Source organism: Pongo abelii, chromosome 12 (genome assembly GCF_028885655.2).
Source record: "Pongo abelii isolate AG06213 chromosome 12, NHGRI_mPonAbe1-v2.0_pri, whole genome shotgun sequence".
Taxonomy (NCBI): Eukaryota; Metazoa; Chordata; class Mammalia; order Primates; family Hominidae; genus Pongo; species Pongo abelii.
In genome coordinates this window covers 130,697,831-130,712,703 of record NC_071997.2, presented here as the reverse complement: position 1 = coordinate 130,712,703, position 14,873 = coordinate 130,697,831, and the positions used below count along the sequence as shown (strand labels likewise).

The 14,873-nt window shown below is 38.4% G+C and overlaps 1 protein-coding gene and 1 long non-coding RNA gene across 15 annotated transcripts in view; one reads left to right on the top strand and one right to left on the bottom strand.

Annotated features, from left to right (window-relative positions):
• The window catches only part of MYT1L (myelin transcription factor 1 like), a 544,402-nt gene extending 530,297 nt beyond the window's left edge, over positions 1–14,105 (bottom strand). For 5 of the 14 annotated variants that reach the window (XM_054548446.1, XM_054548454.1, XM_054548453.1 and 2 more), the window contains exon 1: positions 13,716–14,105. The gene's annotated coding sequence lies outside the window, so the exon portion shown is untranslated. The other 9 variants (XM_024242506.3, XM_024242509.3, XM_054548455.2 and 6 more) reach the window with 7 other exon arrangements.
• LOC134759726 (uncharacterized) lies at positions 1,995–9,773 on the top strand. The gene is made up of 2 exons (XR_010136410.1): positions 1,995–2,146; positions 9,522–9,773. It is a non-coding gene; the product is annotated as an uncharacterized LOC134759726 (long non-coding RNA).
• Positions 14,106–14,873: the final 768 nt, after the last annotated feature.

Here is a 14,873-nt window from a genome sequence, read left to right as displayed (position 1 = left end):
CTCAGGTTCCTGGTGCTGGGTTTTCATTTGCACGTCTCTGCAAAATGGTGACAAACAAGGGGCCCGTTGGTGTGGCCCTGCTGATAGCATGACGCCCACTGTTACACAGCAATGCCTTTGAAATTGCTGTCCATGTGATGATGTCAAACACGCAGTTAGCAAGCGTTAGAACTGGGACTCCCTCACTTTAAACAAGGACACTGAGAGGCAGAAAGCTCCAATCATTTGTTTCAAGTCATCTTCGAATTCTGTGGAGAGCTGACCTAGGAGAAAGGTCTTTCCAACGCAGGGCTCCTTCACAGGGACTTTATGTCATTGTCTAGGTTGACTATGGGTGGAAAATCTCACTTAGAAAATTAAAAAAGATAAAAAATAAAAATAAAAAATGAAAAAATGTTTAATATTACGTAAAAATATCCTGCTGGAGAGTAATGGAAAAATAAAGTTTCCCTGTGTTATGGGTCATTTTTAATATTTTGGAGAGTTAGTCAGAAACTTATAGCACATGTGCAACCTAGCTGATATAACCATACCAGGCAGAGTAAAGTCTTTCTGACTCTTGGAAGAGACCAAAATAATCAGTAAAAGGATTTTGTAATCATCCTCCTGACCATGCCCTTAGTTAAAAATCTAGGAGCAGGTGCCAAGAGGGACTCTAATGTAAGCCAAAAAATTGGAGGTCATGGTGGTATAAGGGCCCAAGCCACATGCTCCCCAGTCAAAGGAGGAAGGGAAAGAGACTCGATCTTGTTGGAGGAAGGACGAGATGTGTGAAAATCATTTACTGATTTTTTATTGATAGAGGCCGTTTTTGCAATGCTGACTGCCCAATCAGCAAGCCTCACACTTCAGTTATGCCTTTGAGGCTAAAATACATGATTCAATTTGCACATGTTGGATTTTGAAAATGTAAAGCATGAAATTTACACTATCATTGACTCTACTACTCCTTACACAACTTCTGCATCTAATCCTTGGAATGTTGATATTTAACATTTGGAATATGTATCATAGGCTTAGTGTATTTTCTGACTAATTCCACATTTAATATACATATATTGAAATGTTAGGTAATAAAAATGAGATGTTACCTGTTGTCTCACAAATTTGCCTTTCCACTCTTACTAACCCCTAGGATCAGATACTGTTTTGATCATTAACTTTAAAACTAGATGAACAGGTGGCTTTGCCCATTTGTAAACAGGTGTGTTAACTTGTCCCTGGAGAGCAGATACATCATTTCTTGGCTGACACTATGGGTGTGGGTCTCTTAGGAAAAAGGATTGTTTTTGAGCTAATATAATCCCAGGAACAGCATATTAGCTAAAAAAACACTTGGGCAGCAAAACTATCTCCATTCTTGTTCTCAGGACTATGAAAAGAATTGCAAAACATCTTGGAAGATTCAGAATACAAATTCAGTGGAAAATTTCACATGTTAATTCAGTACCAAATGTGCCACATTAAACAAAGGACGGGTAAGAAATTGATCTGAAATTTATCTGAGCAAATTATTAAGATTTTATTTCCTATTATATACAAGAACCTAGCATCAACCAACCCTTCTCACTTTATATAATCTCAGAATTCCATTTTTAAGCAAAGACATGTGGCTTTTTGATGCCTGAGCTACTTAAATTTCCATGCTCTGAGAGACTATAAAATGCTAATTCTAACCTAACTTGTCTTTTACTGGGTGTAATGGCAAAATTCTTAATTCTAAATAGGCAGGTATATGCAATCAGGTCTGACTCAAGGGAAATGTGGCAAATAGTCACTGGAATTGTCTGAAATACATGACCAGTTTCTAATTTGAATTCTCCTCTCCTCCTTGTTTTGATGTTTCTGCAGCCAATGGTGAGCCGGTGGATAACCAGGTTGGCCTCCCCTTTCAGCTGTCTGCACTTTGGCAGGACTGCTTATGTCACAGAGAAGGCAGAGACAAGCGAATATGACACAGGGGATCTTCCTGTTTGCTTGGAAGGTTGGCCCTCAGTCAATAACCTAGGGCTTCACCATGCCAAATCCAAAATGTTCTGTTGTTGATCTCTGGTATCAACAGCTCAGAAACTGCAAAACAGACCCCTGACAGTTACCAACACCTTCCTCCAAACAGCATTCTGTTTACTGTTTCATGTATTCTCAGGTAAGCAAAGGCTTGCTGCGATTGTAACTCTGCATAATGGAAGGGGACAGGGAACATGTACTTAGAAACCATGATGGATGAGGGCTAACTATCCAGAACTTCCAACAATGTGTAACTCTTGATTTTGTAAGAAGTCAATACACTGAAATCATACATGCCGTTGAATAGAGAATATGGTGATACAATGCCATGCTGTTGAGTGCTGAGTTTTGGAATGGTCACCTGGATTCCTGAAGTACTGATTACCCATGAAAGGGGCCTCAAGCTTCACTCAACTCTTCTTCTTAAGTCATTAGAATGCTTTAATCTATTTCAAAATGCATTCAAGAAATGTAAACCTGGAAGTATTTATGATTACCCTTTATCAGAAATATGCATATATATATATATATATATGCACACACACACACACACACACACAAAAGTACACACATTACCTGACTTTCTGTGGGGCAGAAATTTGTTACTCAGTTCTATCTCATTTGGCTCTGCACATAGTAGGTACTCAATATATGCACATTGTATTAATTATTCAGTTACGGCACTAAGAGGGAAGGGAGGTGCTGACCTTAAGGAGTCTCGCCTTTTGTCTTCAGCATTAACTTTGATAGTTTCTTTCTAGAAGAGGACAGTGAGGAGAGCCCCTGCCTGCCCACCATTGTTGCTAACTCCAGCTTGTCTGTCACTGAAAACTTTAAAATGCAGAATCTAAAAATAATTAATATATGTGCAAGTAGGTTCAGAGGGAAGGAGAACAAAAGGGAGAACTGCTACCCCAGCGGCTGGAAAGTCCCACTGGGGTGCAGACATAGTCCCCTGATCTTGAGAACTGAGTGTCTTCCCAGAGTGATGTGTAAAAGCCCCAGAGCCTCTGCCCTGGGGATGAGGGTCTTGGTGTTGGCAGTGTGTCAAGCCTCATCCATGGCTGTCTTTTTCCTACTTTCTTTAGTATGCTTGGTCTTGCGAAAGTGCTCATACAATAACAGGATGAGAGGGATGGACAGGGTTAAATTCGTAACATGGTGCTCATTCACACCACATTAGCCATAGGAACACTACAATTAGGCATAAAATTTTATTTCTGTGAAATATACTCTAAGTCCTACAAAAAAAAAAAAAAAAGCCAGCAAAGAAAGGAATTTCCCTTGGGGGGTGGGGGAGACAAGCAAAAACCAGTTACTCTTGAAGAGAAACAGCACAACACTGTTAGAACAACTACCATCATTGACACCAGCCTACAGGATGTGAGGCCAAAAACAGGTTTGAATACAGAAAATACAAGTCATTATGCCTTATCCTATTGATCACTGAAAAATCAGAACCACTGAATAATACACCTAGTTTCTACATTTCCAAGTTATTTCTAAGTACGAGTGGTCTCTGTCTCATGAAGGAAGTCAGCAAGTCCATCTGTAGGAAAGGCTGGTTCAGAGGAAGCCACAATCAGCTGCCATTAGCACATACAGCAGAACAGTTTCATTCTTGCCATCCCTTATAATCATTTCCCCCTCGCTCCTGCAACTGGTGATGAGCAACGCTTTCCACGACCCAGACAACAAACAGCTGGATGGATGCCAGGAGACCATACATCCGTGGTCTACCATGCCCTTTTTAATCAACTTCCTAATTAAAAAATGCCATGCTGGCATGAGGTATGAAGGGAGTAGGCTTGGAATATATTTTACAAAATAGCATCTCCTAATCCTGGGGTTGTTGAAAATCTGTGTTCTTACAGATGTTGATGAGTTTTTCTGGTGCAGAGATAGAATCAATTTGCTTGTGCCTGGCCCTCAAGACGTATTAAATTTATCCTGGAGGAAACTAGATTCTGAAAAGCTCTTGCCCAGATGCATTAGGGCAGGTGGGAGTTTCAGAGAAGCACAGGGTCCACCGGCAGATGCGGCACTGATTTCCTAATGTTCACAATCTACCAGACAGCTCCAGAGCAGACTCGGTTTGATGGCTCTCTATGGGGTGCCCTGCAGACTCGCTTATTTCTACAACCAGTCTGGCTAGCATTGTTTCATGGCGACAATGCTCTGTGCTTTCAGCTTCTGTTCAGATGGCACAGGCTGGTGGAATACATGCACCAGGGAGGGGAGGTTGGGCCAAATTTAAAGTCAGCCCCTAAGAATGGTCCATTGCTTTTAGGGTTCAGTGGCGTGCTAGCCCCTAGAGTCGAGAGGTGATGCCGACTTTTGAAAAACCATTCTGTTGAGGGCCATTAAAACACACTATGCATTTAGGTTGAGATAACGGCATGAAGGCACCACTCAGAACAGTGTTTGAGCTAGAAATCCTATAATGAAAATCTTTGTCAATGTACTAAAAAAAAAGACCCCCATAAATTATTAATTCATGAGTTGTTTGATTTAGAGTCCTAAACCTGACATTCCACACTTGAAAATTTCTCAAGCAAATGCCCAATATCCTTGAGGTAATTTTCTTTAAAGAAATTGGAGTGTTCTATGTAAACAGTCAGACTTCAGTGAAAAGCAGTCAGTATGTAATATTGAGTACTAAAGTTCTTTCAACTATATTAACGAGCGCACAGATGCATCTAAAGCAGGTTTACATGGCACACATACTAACCCCATGTCTCAGCTGTTGTCAGCTTACACACATTTTCACACTGGCATGTAAAAAATACACATATGCACGCACTCACAAAATCATGGAAGACAGGAATTATAGTACTCCTAAGAGTGTAAAAATACACCACAGTACTGATTTTAAAGGGAATAGAGTCAAATAACCTTTTGAATAAAAAATATTTACCTGTTTTTTTTTTCTTTCACAATCAGTGGAAACCCCACCAAAGCAATGCCCTCTACGGCTTCGTGGAGCAGAGCAGGCCCACTGAGACAGCAGACGCCCCACACTGACCAGTGTTGCCTACACAGGGCACTTAAGTCAAAGAGGGCTTCATCTTTGGACTAATATTTTGGAATCACATCAATTGATTAAAAATTTTGCCATGAAAGGCTGCTTTTCTTTCCCAAGTTGACACTCAACCTTAGAGTCCAACTAAACAGGGAAAAATTCCCTTAGAAATCACCTTTTCAGACAGGTGCACATCACCCTGTTTCAGTCCTGGGACCTTTCATTGTCTTTGCCCGCGAGCCTGCTCCACAGCCTGAGAACAAATGTGACAGAGAGTGGCACGCGGGGCTCCGTGGAGTGGAGACTAATATGACACAGTTTTGACCCTAAAAAAAAAAAAAAAAAAGCTGGGCTCCACCTTTGAAGGCAGCCAGGCACAAAGAGCATCATGGAAAAGGGGCTTTCAGGGATCTCTGCATAGAAATGCACAAGGTAAGGTTAAAAAGTAAGTGCTGATATTTTGCCCCAAGAAAGTTATAAACCACCATCATAAAGCTAAAAGCAGCTATATTAATCATATAAAGCTTGGTTCAACTCTAAAATGAAATGTAGCAATGAGAAAATAATGGAACTATGACTTTATGACTTTTCTCTAGGTAAGATTTCATGAATCTGCTTGAAAACAATTTGATATTTAAAACTGCTTGAGTTAAATTTTTAAAAACTCAATTTTTTCCTCATTCTAGTTTACCAGCAAATTTAAAAATGAAATAGAAAAAGAAATGTGTCTGTGTGTATAAACACACACACATTGAAAAAACAATAGATAATTTACCTATTATGCAGAAAAAGCTCCATGTGAGTACCAAGAAACTTGCAGGATGAGAGGGAAAATGATCAAAAGCAAGTTTCAGCAGCTTCACATGAAGGGTTAATATGTTTTTAAATATCTTGTGTTTGAGGTTTAGATTCATTAAGAGTGGTCTCTTTCTTTTTTGAAAAGATATATTTTTTTAAACAGAAAATTTTTCCCCTCCCCCCAAAAGTTGTATTTTCTGTCAAATATTCACTGTTATTGTTTAAAGCAGTTAAAGTAAAGCAACTCTTTAGAAAAAAAGCTTAAAATAAAAACAAAATAAAATCAAGTGATCTAAAATATTCAGGAATCTATAAAAAGACAGTTAAAGAATAACAATTTCTACTTGAGTTCTACCTAAAAAGCAGGTGAAATAATTAGGTCAGTTAAAATGAAAAACCTTGCCTTTTAGGGAGAATAGGAATTATTAAAACAGGATAGAACTATTTATTAGTGAATTCCTACCATGGAAGTATATTCAACTAAATATTAAAACACCCATATTGCAATAGTACAGTCACAGAATTATATAAGAAATGTGTCACTGATGACAATAGAAAATTAGGATTCCAGCAGGCTCTTTATTCTTACTTCTCAACTCAGAAGACTGATTTGCAAAAATGATCTCCATTTTTCTGAAAAGAACTGAGAGTATCACTGTGTGCTAATTTCTACATTTCCTAGTTGTAGATTCTACAGATCAATAGAAACTTCAGTTCAATTTTCACAATCTCCAGTAAGTTGCTGGTTAAATTAGCTAAAATCATCTTCCAGCTAGGAAAAATACATACTAGTCAAAACTAATTATGTCTGGGCTTTAATTGAAACAACATTTGCTAATTTTGCTGGTCTCGATGCACGGTTTCAGAAAATATTAATTAAACACATTGAATAATGGCTGCTGTAAGTTTCTAAAAACAGTCATCTCTAAACAGTTAATTTCCACTTCAGACACATGCACACGAAGACGGATCAAGCCGCTACCCCAAACCAGCAGCAAATGACTATTCTTTTGTTACTGACCATCAGGAGTTGAACTTTGCTCCACTTTGGGAAGCGGAACAAACGCTCTGGAGAAGACAGGGAGCACAGGATATATTTACCTGGAGGGGATATCAAAGAGCAGCCTCAAGACTTGCAAAACAAAGTCGTCCCAATGAATTATCTGTGCCTGCAGCCGCACTTGGCACCTTCGGCTAAGCCAGCGTCTGACAAGCAGTTGTTCCCACGGCAGCCACCCCTGCCTTCCATCTTAGGGACTCACCCAGAAAATTCTCCAACCTGCTCCACGACTACAAAACTCTTCTAATGCTTTTGAACGCCCACCATTTGTTCTCCATTCATCCAATCAACTTTCCACTGCACATCTTCTCTCTCTACCGGCGCCCAGGCAAGGGGCCACTTCTCATCTGTATGCTAATTATTTTGCCACATGGACAAAAGTAATAATGCTTTCAGACAGGAAACTAACAGGCCTGAAGTCGAAGATGGAAATTAATAAGTTGACACCACTAAACGACAGGGAAGACGGGCATGCGTACAGCGCTCTGCCGGGAGGGTGAAGTGCAGCCTCCATCAAAAGGCAGCAGACAGACAGCGCCGGGCTGCGAGTCCCGCCTGTGCTGCATGCATCAGGCTCAGGCTCCCTTAGAGACCACATCGCTGCAGCAGAAGAGCCTCGGAAGCATCCTGCTGACTTACCCTGTCTCAGGCTGCCTCCTTGAAGCAACACAAAACATATCCACTTCCCCAAATCCTAAGGTGGGAGGGAACTTCACTGCTGATCTAGATAATTTTCAAGCTACAGCTGTGCATTAAACCAGTAATTTCTAACCTTCCTGTGTATCGAGCTTGCAACACAGTCAGACACGAGTGGAGATGTGTGCTGTATGCTGCTTGCCTTGTACCCACAGGCCCCTAAATCTCTAGAGCAGAATGTGTATCATGAGCAGTGCTGTATTTAATGTAATAGATGAGAACTGTAAATACCGGAGTCAGGCTGTTAGCAGCTACCAGCTAGGCAATATATCTAAAAATATCTCCCCTATCATTGATGTTATGGTAAATTCATGCTGTGGCCAAAGAAACCTCACAGAAGTGAGCTGAACCTACAGTATTTTAGATGACATTGCTGGTTAACATCCAAGCAAAACAAAAAGAGGTTCCAAAACCTGTCACTTCTTAAAATAAAAGAATGGTGACACAAGAGTTAACTCTAACTGATTCTTAAAATCTTTTTCGGGTTGCCAACCTCACTATATTATTCTGTTTCAGTATGAGCTTCTTGTATCATTTTCTTTCAAAACAAAAGATATGAAAGTATTTGTCTAAGAAAGTTAAAACATTTTTCACCTTTTATTATTTTTTGAAGAAAAAAATATAGAAAAAGTTTTCTTTGAAAAGACAAGACCTAATAAGGTTTTTAAAATAACTAAGTGAACATAGATACCTGATGTTCATTAGCATTTTTTTCTGGCTTAAAAAAGTGCTGATTTTATAAATGGCTTCTTGAGTCAAGCCATAGATGTTTTACTCTGGTGGTGACTATACCGTTTCACTCTGCAAACCTCTCTTCTATAACACTCACCGCTATGAAAGGCTACATTAAATCATAAAGGCTACTTTAGCACCTCCCACCCTCGCCCCTGGAAACTAGCCTTGAATACACAGACTCATGTTTAACAACAACTCCGGGCAGCATGCAGACATAGCGGTGCCCACAATGGCATTACGCTGAAGGATAAGCTCTTTTGAGAGAGGGTCCATTGTTGGCGTGTTCACACGCCAAACCAAGAGACTTTAGGAAGTGTTGTGTATGCAATCAAATGAGAGCTGGAGATAGGCAGGCAGGTGGAGAAACAACTATTTTTGAAGTACTTAAGAGAAGAACGGGGAGCTGCAACCACCAGGCAAATTAAAAAAAAAAAATCCTATGTAACCTTTACAATAAAAGGAAAGAGGTACCTTTCTGTGGAAGAGCTGGTGGCCATCAAGCCAAATCCTGTTCCGCAGTCTGCTTCTCACCCACGCAGGGCTCTGTCTGCCGTGGAGAGACCATCGCACGTGCTGGTCACAGTTCCCTCTGTATTTCCATTCCATTCACCCCTACCCTCTGGTGCCTGCACTCCACCAGCCCACTATCCACAGTGAGTGAGAGTCGAGAGCAGAACAGCATGAGGGAGCAGCCACTGCAGGCTTTCCACAGAGCACAGCTCTGACTGTGGTTTCCGTGGGGAGACTGGCAGAGAAGCCCCAAGTTACCAGGAACACCCTCTCCCAGCTCTCAGAGGTAATTCCTCTGAAGACAGAGCTCTTCCCTGATGTGTTGGGACCAGACTTACTGGTTACTATAGAGGCTGCAATTCCCTTCCCATCGAGCCCTGCTAGACACCACTGCAGTCTGAAAGCAAGGAAAGCTTTAAGAGAATGTCCTGTACCATTCCATCTCCTCACAACACAATACTTCTTACACTGAGACTAAAATATCCCCCCCCCCAACTTTTCCAATAATCACCACGTGGGGAGCAGAGATTATTTTAAAAGAGGTATATGGTAGGAAAATTTTCCTAGCAGAACAGCCTAATACAGCAATGCTTATCACTCTTTCTCTGTCTAATAAATAAGCATTCATGCATTCTTTCTAGTTTTATAACACCTGGCTTACATTTTCTCTGCCATCTCTGATTACTTCTACAGATACCCTGAGGACTCATTATGATGTCAAAGCCAAAAACACTTCCATTGTGGAAACATGCATAGAAAAATCATTGTGTATGCTTGAACAATGCAGGTGTGAAAGAAACACAGAGAGAAGAGAGGGTGGCAAAACAGACAAACGGTACCAAGTTAAAGAGAGAGAGGGCAGAAGAGACAGAAAGGAAAGTGGAAAGAAAGAGAAGAGACAAGACACAAAGATATTACAAACTGAACCACATTGCATTGAAATAGCCTACTGATGGAAAAAATGGATAGCTGTTGCCTTTAAATAATCTAATATCAGAAAAAATCGTACAATAAAATACTATAAAAGTAGAATATTTGTATTATTTCATATGAGTTATGGTCACTATAGGCAATATTTTAAATATGGGGGTGGTATGCCAATTTAAAATATCTTTTTCATACCAGCAACGATATGTAGATATAACATTGCCCTCAACCACACACACACAAACACAAACCTACATCTATTTTCTTCTTCAAGTTTGTGGTATCTTTTGTTTTCAGTTTAGTTTGGAAGAAATGCAGATCAATGTCAGGTGTTGTGTTGTGGTACAGAATACAGTATGATGAAACTTAGCTTGGTGAAAAATATGTCATTTGCAAGTTTTTGTTCAAGTTTATCCTCAGTTACTCCTTTCTAAAGAATACTACACAACTTTTCAAATAAAAAAGAAGATATTCAAAAAAAGAACTCTTAAAAACTTGAAAATAGGAAAATGCATACTATCATTGCGATCAAATTATGCTATGGAGTAATTTGATTATAAAAATTTAGCAAAACTGTAGATCTCTCTTTCTGAGTCTACCATTCATTTGCCTCCTGAACAGAGTTCTGGTGAGACTTTGCATCAAGGTAGACTTCCTGGCAAAGGACAACATGCATTGGAAACACTGGTTATTGATTGAAAATTATAGCCCTGGTCTAAAAGGGACACCCAGCCAGACCAAACTATAAGTGCAGGGCAGAGTGGTCGTTATCGAACAGCATCTGACTAGTCCCTCTAATTCCACTGAGGCGTTTTTTTTAATATAAAATATTTAAGGGTAAATAAACCTTTAAGTTGTTTGAAGTTAAAATGTATCCACTAAAATATATAACAAGTAAACAAAGTCTTTCAGGTTGTATATTATGTATTTCTAAAATAATATCTCTCCCTCAAATTAAATTGGCTTACAGGTAGAGTTGGAAATCTAGTTTATGCATGTGACTTTGAAAACATTATTTACTTGACAAATTAATTTTTCACAGAGAAGTAATTGGCTTTTAAAAATTATACATGTAAAGTATTTATAAAAGCAGCTGAACAAATAATCAGATTATTAACTCAATATTTTTAATTTTAAGTATAATTGTAACAAATAGAAAAACTTTACAAATCTTTGAAATTGCATAATCACTTATTTCTTTTCCCTAATCTATTAAACATTGACACAGAAAGCAGACAGAAAACATCAGACAGTGAAATAATTGGGTATATTAAAGAGTAAGGTACAAAATAGAAACATTTTCAAGAGAGTAAAAATAAATAAATAAATTAGGTGAAAAACATAACAGGGACAGTGAAAACAGCATATTAAAGAAGTCTCATTCTCTGAAACTATCCGCATAGTCCTAAGGTCATGCTTTGACAGCCTTTATAACCCCGAAGAAGACTATGTACTCATATTCCTTTAAGAATTTTTGTACACCACTCATATGTGGCCGCAAATTATTAGCCCTTTACCTTGATCTCAGCTTCTAACACAAATTTGTGAAATTGGCATAAGTTCTGCTGTTGGATGCAAGTTGAACTCAAGAGAAGTTGAAATTTGTGTAACATGCATACTTTCTGCCTTACTGTGACACCAGATAGTCCTGGTGCATCTTTTCAAAGATGAATTTTATTAATAATTACATGTATTTGGATAAAATTTTCCAGTTGAAAAGTAATAATGTTTACAATTTTCCAACCCACAACTACACATATATACAAGTAATTTTTAACATATTGATATGTTTGAATATTTGGAAATAGAGTAAAATATGTGTATAATGGCAGATGCAAAGTCTTTACTAAATAAAAATCTTCAAGCATAGATATCTTTGCTGCCACCATCTTCAAAACATCCAAATGTGACCATGAAGTCTTCTCCTACTTCTACCTCAACTAGCACAATCATTAAGGTGATGAAAGTGAGCCATTTTCACATTGCCAATAAACTAGGAGGAAGTTAGTCACTGTTGAATGCAATCGCTATCAGCTGCGGACAGCTCCTGGTGCTGAAAGGGAAGGCACAGAAGCCTGCTCACAATAGCTCACTCCACCAGCCTTTGAAAAATCACAGCAAAACTGAATGAGGTGGCAAGTGCTCAGCCTGAATAGCACTGTCTACAGAACAATGGCAGCCAACTCTAAATCCTACTATAATCACATTAATGAGATTAATCAGTGAATTAGCAGCAGTCAAATGTCAGGGAGGCAAGGAAGAATCCAACCAAGATTGGTAATTAACTTTTTGGGGGTGGGGGTGGGGAGGAGAGAAAAATCAATTGTGCTATCTCATAGGTTTTTTTAGATGTTGACAATTTTGATTCACAAATCTGAAGACTATATGTACAGATCAAAAGGCAAAAACATAATCCTTCATATTATAATATAGATCCAGATCTCATATTACTGATTCTTATAGTCCTCTGAGAAAGCTGATGTCACTTTAAATAATCTTCATAATCTATCAGAATTTTATTGTTTTAAATTCTTTAAATTCACAATTAATATTTAAAGTAAACTTATTTCTCTGAAAAATCAAGCTAAAATATAAAGAAATATGGCTGATTAAAAGCAGAAGGATTATATAACAACTGTTATTGCTTATGAAAAGTGTATGATAGTATGGTAAGAGTTTTCAAAGTGCAATCAAGTAAAGTACCATCACACACACACATCAGTAGTGGTCTATGTTAGTTAATAAAGAAAATTTATCACTCAAGTATAACTTTAAGGAGACTTTTAAGCAATTGACTTACTGCATTTGAGGTGATAGAATCATACATGTTCTTTTAGGTCAATCAGAAAAAACAAACTTCCTTTTTTTCTGGAATGTTTCTTTTGGTAGCATTTATAACTTACAATCAACTCTTGGGATTCAAAGTTCTTGAGAGGTGAAAACTTATAGGAATGCAATGCTGTTTTTTTTTGAAAAGGAATATTGTATAAAACACTTTTCTTTTTAAAATAATTACATTTTTATCTGTATGGGAGACATGACTTTATTATTTTTAAAGCTACATGACACTTAATGAAGTTGAACAATTAGGTCTTTCTAGACCCTCATATGCCTGTAAGGGTGGTTTTGGGATGCTTTGGTCTATGATGTTAATTTTGTTTAGTAGAAAATATAAACATTTGAACAAAAAGGCTCTTATATAAAATGTTTTTACTCTAAGTAACTTAGAAATTATTTAGCTTATATAGCTTTGATGGTACAAGAAATTGTCATGGTTAATACTAAATTCAAAATCTGTTCTCTATATTTTATATAGCTAATTTTCATATAAATATTTACATATATATTTTTGCTTTATTCAGATCTATCTTAAAACTAAAGTGTAGAGTTTAAACTTTTAGTTTATTAATTTAGGTGTTACAAAAAGACACATTTCTGTTATAAATAACATTTTGTTTCACTATTATGAACTTCAAACATTTAAGTTAAATTTAAAAATCTTTATTTGAGTTTCTCCACTTCAACAATATAAATCAACTTTCTTCTTACCATTAGGTAAATTCATCCAAAATATCTAACATTTTAATTGCCTTTGCATAAAATGATGTGCTTCATTTGTAATGTAAAGTAATCCAGTAAAGTCTCTGGGAAGTTTTTGTTTCAGTATCCTCTTATCCTCCAAGCACCATACATACACCGCGTTTTGTTTTTGTTTCTTTTTTTCTTAATAAACAACATCACAGTTAAGTCATGCAACCTAATACCCATTTTAGTTTAAAGACAGATTTTTTGTGGATTACAAAGCCTCCAGTCCAGGAACATTTCAGCTACCAGCCATGCTATAAAAATAACTTTAAAAAGGAGCAGACAATGGAATAGCAGCCTCAGCCCTTGAGCTACGGTAAAACACATTCTGCTCACTAAGTTCCCCCAAAAATTAACCTAACGAACATCACGTACCTCACAATGACCACAACCGCTCACAAGCGAAAGACAAGTTCAATTTTGGTAACTGTGCTGGCTCAAAATACACAGACAGGGAAGAAAACCCTGTTCCACCACAAGTTTGAAAGGATGATGAGACATGGCATGCCACCGAGACGCAGAAAAGGTGGCTTTTTGTCTTCAGTGAATATGGATATCATAACCCATAGTCCAAGGAATGAAAAAATTAAAATGCACCCACCAACAATGAGCAAAAAACCAGGGGGGCTTCAAGAAGACTGCAGGGAAAAGCTCTCTCACTGTTTAGTGTGCAGTAGCTTAGGGAAAAAAAAATGTCGCCCGGGCAGGAATGACAAATGCAGCGCGATAGGCTCGCAGGCCTCAGGGATCTGTTTGACTTCCACACACCCCCATGCACACGCTCCCACTCATCCTCTCCTAGGCTTTTTTTTTTTTTCCACATTTTTTTTCACAAGCTCCAAATCCCCGGCATATGACCTTCTGTTAAATAGATAAAAAAAAAATTGCTTATCAGTCATGCAAATGAGGCTGAATTCATTTTCCACAACAGATGGCCTCATAGATAATGATGATGGAAGAGAGAAAATTGAATGTCTCTCACAAGGTGGCCATGGCAACCGAGAGCAGAATAATATCAATAATAAACTCACTGCATAATAAGGTTGTCAGTCCTACAAATCAAAGTCTCCAGCTAAATCAGGTATACCACCCCAGCTAGTTACCAGGTAAATAGTACACACACACACACACACACACACACACACACACACACACACACACACTCTTCCACAGAGTGGCTTGAAATCTTTCATGGTCACTGTAAAATGTGTACGTGTGTGTGTGTGTGTGTGTGTTGGTGGCAGGAAGGGGTTGGGGGAGAGAATAGTTGGATAATGAAATGACAATGTGACTTTTTTCTTTTCTTTTCCTGTCATTATGTTTTCTGCAATAGACTCGGTTTCATGCAGGACCTTCTAACTAGCCATATTGAAATCGGGATGTGGTGCTGAAGGCTTTCTCTCCTCCCTCTGCCTCGGCGCTCTCACTCTGATGTGCTGCATTGATGCAATAGCAGCTCGCCTCAGGCTTCCACCTTGGCTCCCAGGGGGACATCCTGCAAAATGAATCAGCAGCCATCCTGAGCAGGCTGAT